Genomic DNA, 6590 nt, shown 5'->3' with positions numbered 1-6590 from the left:
CGGCCGCGGGCGGCACCTCCCGGCCTACGGCAGCCGGCGCGGCTCAAAGCTCCCCGCTGGGCGGGAGCGCGGGCACCGGCACGGCAGCCCCCACAGCCCCAGGGCAGGCAGACGCCGGCGTGAGGTGAGGGCTTCTGTGCCGCTGGCCCTCCGTGCGGCAGGAGGTGTAGCCCCCGTGATTAAGTTATACGGTACGAAATACCCGCGTGGTTCCGCTGGGTCTTGAGGGAGTTTGCAAACACACGCAGACATGACCCCTATCCAGGTATGTATGCGTACGTGGAATTACCGCTCACATACCGTACAACGATGCATAGGCACAGGAACGTCGGTGTTCTGGAGCCTCTCACGAGCCCTGTTTGTATTTGTTCTAACGCTTTAGCCTTTCGTTCCAATAGGAAATGTGAAGCACCACACCGGCATTCATTCCATCCCTGTCAGCAGCCAGCCGTTGGCGAGGAGGTTGTGATCATGCAGCCGTTGGGACTAATTTCAGATGAGGTGTGCGTTTGCTAAAAGAGAGTAGGACATCAAGAGAGAGTAAGAGAGTAGGAGATCTGGTTGGAGGCCGGTCACTAGTGGTGTCCCCCAGGGCTCGGTACTGGGGCCGGCCCTCTTTAATATCTTTATCGACGATCTGGATGAGGGCGTCCAGTGCACCCTCAGTAAGTTTGCAGATGACACCAAGCTAAGTGCGTGTGTCGATCTGCTCGAGGGCAGGAAGGCTCTGCAGGAGGATCTGGATAGGCTGGAGCGATGGGCTGAGGTCAACTGTATGAAGTTCAACAAGGCCAAGTGCCAGGTCCTGCACCTGGGGCGCAACAACCCCAAGCAGCGCTACAGGCTGGGAGATGAGTGGTTGGAAAGCTGCCTGGCAGAGAAGGACCTGGGAGTATTGGTTGATAGTCGGCTGAATATGAGCCAGCAGTGTGCCCAGGTGGCCAAGAAGGCCAACGGCATCCTGGCCTGTATAAGAAGCAGTGTGGCCAGCAGGTGTAGGGAAGTGATTGTGCCCCTGTACTCGGCTCTGGTGAGGCCGCACCTCGAGTACTGTGTTCAGTTTTGGGCCCCTCGCTACAGGAAGGACATGGACGTGCTCGAGCGAGTCCAGAGAAGGGCGACCAAGCTGGTGAGGGGTCTGGAGAACAAGTCTTACGAGGAGCGGCTGAGGGAGCTGGGCTTGTTCAGCCTGGAGAAGAGGAGGCTCAGGGGCGACCTCATCGCTCTCTACAGTTACCTTAAAGGAGGCTGTAGAGAGGTGGGGGTTGGTCTATTCTCCTACGTGCCTGGTGACAGGACGAGGGGGAATGGGCGAAAGTTGCGACAGGGGAGTTTTAGGTTGGATGTTAGGAAGAACTTCTTTACGGAAAGGGTTATTAAGCATTGGAACGGGCTGCCCAGGGAGGTGGTGGAGTCACCACCCCTGGAGGTCTTTAAAAGACGTTTAGATGTAGAGCTTAGCGATATGGTTTAGTGGAGTACTTAGTGTTAGGTCGGAGGTTGGACTCGATGATCTTGAGGTCTCTTCCAACCTAGAAATCTGTGATACTGTGATACTGTGTGATATCACACTTTATGGTTAGGAAAGAGCAAACTCCAGTGGTGTCTGTTCATCGCTGCCCTTAAGCCACCTGCCAGGGAGGAAGGCTCAGCGATTGGCCTCGCAATGGGGATCGATGAGCTCGAGAACTTCTTCGAGACTTCACAAACACAATAGACCAGATGCCTGCACCTGTCTGTTGTGGTTTCTCTGGTTGTTGTATTTTTTTTTTCTTGTTCATTCTTAGCAAGTTTTTGTATCCCCATCAGCCTTGGAAGCTGAACATTTCTTTCGCATTTTTAATGAAAACTTGTGTCAGCCATGGATTCAAGTAATTCTTGCATAATTTATGAGTAAATTGTATAATTCCTAGCTACCGTTTGCCGTCTTAGGATCTGAAGTAAAGTGAATTTTTCCAATTCATGTCTTGCAGTTCTACACGTTATCCTCTGTCCTTCTTTTTAAAGTCAGTGAGGTATGTAAATTGGCAGTTGTCTGAAGCAGAGACTATTAAAAAGTGTTGCCATAGTAAGGTCTTCCACCCAAGTGAGTAACCTGTTTGTAGACAGCCTCACAAAAAATATCTCACTACTTAATCATTACTGACATTTGGAAGCAACAAGGCTTTAATTAATAGTTACATTGATGATGCACGAATCTCAAAAATTAGTTTTGCTTTCCTCTTAATTAGCTACATAAAACTAATGATTAGGGACAATAGAGATACATGCTCCTAAATTACAGAAGAGGAAGAAAGCACCACAGTCCTTTTTCAGAAAATAAACTACTGTGTTAAAACAAGTTAGTAAGCTCTGTAGGCAATGTAACTACTAATTTTGTCTGCAGTGGTATCCATCCCTCTTAAATGTTCTTCAGTGAAATATGTGTTCCTTGGACTACGAAACTGACAAGCTGACCGTTCAAAGCAAAGGTCCCGACTTTCAAGGCGTCTAGAAAGCTGACCAGTGAGTTTGCCTCATAATCTCCTAGAACAAGTGCTGGAAGTCCTAATCATTGGGAATTTTGCTTGAATAAGGAATATAGCTTCCAAGGAGTATCCACAGCCAATTGCAAGGCTGGAGGGAAGCTTCAGAGTTTGGTGAGGCTGGTTAAAGGAATTTCTTAAAGACTGAAGTGACAATATGCAACCTGCAAACCTGAAGCTTTTCAAGGTGTTTTCATTATTTCTTTTTGTTTTAAAAGTTGAGTAGAGTTAGCCCACAAAGATGTCATGTGCTGCCAGTGAATGTAGAACCTATTTGTTTGAGAGGAAACAGTGCACTTGCCCTGAGTCATTTGACAGAAAGTGATGTCAGTGCAGTAATTACAAGGGCTGTCCCTGGTACCTGTGCTGCTTATGCAGGAAGTACCTTTGAACTGCTTCACTGAAGGAGAAATAAACCACCCTCATTCCGAGCAATTGGTCACTGTTGTTCAAAAGAAAACTTTTAAACTCTTGAATAGGAAAAAAATAGTTTTTTTTTTTTTAATGTAAAATGGTATAGTATTTTTTCCATTTACCATTTGTAAGACAATGCTCTGAAGAAAAAACTGCTGCTGTCCTTTTTATATGTGACTATTCTCTGTGGAAGCAAACTAGTACATCTGGTGCATGTCTCCTTTGAAAGTTACACTGGTGAGTATTAAATTGAATTGAAAACTCGCTATCTAGTTTCATTTTTTTTTCTGTCTTCAGTAGGAAAGGCTGCAAATAGACTGTAAACAAAAGTATTTTTTTCTTGAAAAAAAATGTAGGCAGATTTGACTATCCAATAGTCACTAACTTTCTGATGTTCAATTTTTAAGTGATCTAATTTTAACTGTTAAAAAAGAAACTTGTTCCATGTAACTAAGCTATACCTTATATTCACAATTTCTTAACTGGAACTTTGAATAATTACTTTTTTCTTCTTCTTCTAATTATGAATTCTAGAAGTAGACATAAAGCTATTAATATGAAAGTTTAAAAACCAATAGGAAAATTAAGTACTTGTGCTTTTCAGATAATGTTTTGCTTTTGTTGGCTTTCTAGATGATAAACAATTTTTAAATTCTAGATCCATTTGATGAGGTTTGTTCACGTTTGTCAGTCTAGGATTTTTACTCCAAAATAACTTAAGGTGTAAGTTTACGTAAAGCTATCTATTCTGGATAAAGCCTCCATGCAAGCATTCCCAGAGCTTAATTACAGTACATTACAAATTCTCACATTAGAGACCTTGTTCAAGAGATTCCTGCTATCCCCAAGACACTTACACCCCATACTTTTTGAACTTGTTGTTTTCTTAAGTGAGGTCATTTTGCCTTGTTTGGACTTCCACAAACTGCTGCATCAGCACAACCGTGGGGTGAACTAGCAAAATGATACGAGAAGGGGTGAGGAAAAGGATAGGAACCTCTTAGCCAGTCTTTGCTACTGGAAAAATTGTACTGTGGAACTGTTTGCGATGTTAAAACGCCAGTTATATATTAAATGCATCTAACTATTTTTCTTAGTTTCTGCAAGATCTTTTTATAAGAGAAGTGATTTGGAAAATAAAATGTTACATAAGTAAATGTGATTTCTGCAGAAAACACTTTTTATGTGCTTCCAATTGTTCTTCGAAACATAAAGAGAAGTGATATGTTCTCTGATTAGAGGAAACCTCTAATTAGAAGGCTTCTGACTGGGCTTCTAATGCTTATTCTTTAATAATAGAAATTCAAGTTGCATCTGGAAGACTTCAGAACAATAACATCATCACAGATGTTGTAAAAAGCTCTGCTGTTGGGAGGAAAAGGGCTTTTAAATTAAAGCAGTGGACTAGGCCATTTTGGACCAGCTGGGGACAAGATGGAGCAGGCACCTGATCAGCGTACAAGCTGTTGGCTGATCTCACTTGATGGCAGAATTGGGATATGTCAGAGCCAGTCTGTGGCAAAATTTGTCCTTTTTCGCAGCAGTTACTTTGGATTGCTTTGTTTGGGCTAAGTGCAGTTTTATTTCTTCATGAGTCAGGAACTTACAAAAGATGCTGTCATTGCAATTACAGAAATGCAGTCTTAGAAGCCCTGATTTGTATCTGTAATCAATAACATTTGTAATATTTATGTTAACATTACAGTTAGTGCCGTGTTTCCTAGCATAACGGCACTTCTCATATATATTTAAGATGGGTCTTGTTTGTTTAAACACAAAGATACAACATTTGCAAACACTTGAACAGTGCTTGTCCTAAATAACTGAAAAGCTGGATCCAATTCCCCAAATAATGGGATTTGTTCTCCATTAAGGTTGTATTAATTCTCCCAATTACACTTGCTATTCTTTCCACTTTAATTTTCACTGGTGTGCTTTGGTGTGTAACTCTGCCCTAAGTGACGGAGAGCAAAGTGGTCGTTAGTTTACACCAACCAAAGAAATAAGGTAGCCTTCCCTACAACTGCCTAAAGATTTCTGTCTTTCTGGCCATGATAAATTCTCTGTATATAGTCTGAGGAAGTGGAGGAGGAGGGAAGAGGTTGTTTTCAGAAATCCATCTTGGTCTAAGTGCAGTGTATCAATTTACAATCAGTAGCAATTTGTAGGGAAGACATTTTTCTCTCATAGGCATGAGCTGCACTGAGCAGATGTTGCTTCAGCCTGCTACATCAGAGAGCCAGCCCGCCTTGCTTTGATGACACAATGCTTTGTAACAGTTTGGACGCATTCTGATTGCAATTTTATGAAGCAAGAACGTTTATAGTAGGCAACACCAAAATTACATATTGCTATTTGCTCTAATTACCAGGTAGCATGCTTAGAGAGCAGTCCCTGTAACATAATGTAAACTCATGTTCTCATCTATTCCAAAAGCCAGGAGAAAGAGACTTGTTTCATAACTTAAAAGTAGTGAGCAACCTGGAGGTCACTGGGTGCCTCTGGCTGCTCAGCCTGTAAAAATAAGGCTTTTTAGCTTTGGAGTCTGATATTATCTTCCTGAAAATGTGTTTTCAAATCTGCTTATAATGCAAGATGAAATTTTGCGATGTACTTGGGGGTCAAGTTGTGGTGTTCTGTACATATTTACTGCTTCACTAAGACAGGGATTTCCTGAGCTTTCCCTGGATCTGGAAGGAGACTGTGGAGACATGCAGCATTTGCTTGGCCTTCCCTGATCCCTGCTGCCAGGAGAAAACTGGCCAGGGCAAATGCTCCTTGTGAAGGGAGACAGCCTTGTCTCATCTATCAGCACATTCCTCTTCTTTCAGACTGGAAATCAGGCACTTGGGGTGATGCTGCTGGCATCATGGGTCTTTTTCTAGGTTTCAGTACTCCACCCTTAGCGTTTTTAGGCTTAAGAAAAATGCCTAACCGTTTTTTGCTCTCTCCATCCCCTCCTTATGAGGATACAACATATGTGATATCTTCTCCAGTAAAGATGGGCTCCTGAGTTGAAAGTGAGGACAGTTTTCTGAGCTGTTCAGGTTTCTGAAGATCTAGCATTGAGTTAGTGAAATGCTGGAGTTGATGGTATACTCTGGTTTTGCTCTACGCTGTCCTTCATTTACTTTTCCCTTCCTCCCTTTTTCCTTGTGTCTTTTGCAGTAATATTTTAAAATGTCATTTATTGACTATTGTTTTGGGGATACTGCCAGGTCTGGGGATTTGTCAAAATCCTATTAAAGGCAGCTGAATCTTACAGCTCCTCTAACTCTCAATGGAGATAAATTGAATTGTTTGTAGAGTTTGCAAGGACTGGTCAAGTTATGTCAGTATTTTAATTTGTGTAAATTTGCGCATAACCCTTGCAATACAATATATTAAAAAATTGAAATCTGACATTCCTTCTATTGCTTTTATCTGGTTTGTTACAAATATGTATAATGTGAAATGCAGCAAACTGGTAATAAAAAGGTCTCACAGCTAACAGTCTGGATAGAACACAATGGCTCACCTTCTGCACTACATTTTAAAAGTCCTCAATTGCGTGATCATGTACAATTTAAAGGCAGATACCCCCTCACCTTTTTTTCATCAACTTCAGGTAATGTGCAACACTGTTCTCTCTCTGATAAAACGAACTTTAGG

The 6590-nt window shown here is 42.3% G+C and overlaps 1 protein-coding gene across 5 annotated transcripts in view; it reads left to right on the top strand.

Moving 5' to 3' along the window:
* Positions 1-9: 9 nt before the first annotated feature.
* The window catches only part of LOC308199176 (TLC domain-containing protein 4-B-like), a 43198-nt gene continuing 36617 nt past the window's right edge, over positions 10-6590 (top strand). For 2 of the 5 annotated variants that reach the window (XM_080602951.1, XM_080602949.1), the window contains exon 1: positions 1355-3176. The gene's annotated coding sequence lies outside the window, so the exon portion shown is untranslated. The other 3 variants (XM_080602952.1, XM_080602945.1, XM_080602947.1) reach the window with 3 other exon arrangements.

This window comes from Anser brachyrhynchus (genome assembly GCF_964034855.1).
Source record: "Anser brachyrhynchus genome assembly, chromosome: 8".
Taxonomy (NCBI): domain Eukaryota; kingdom Metazoa; phylum Chordata; class Aves; order Anseriformes; family Anatidae; genus Anser; species Anser brachyrhynchus.
This window is presented reverse-complemented; position numbering and strand designations above follow the sequence as displayed.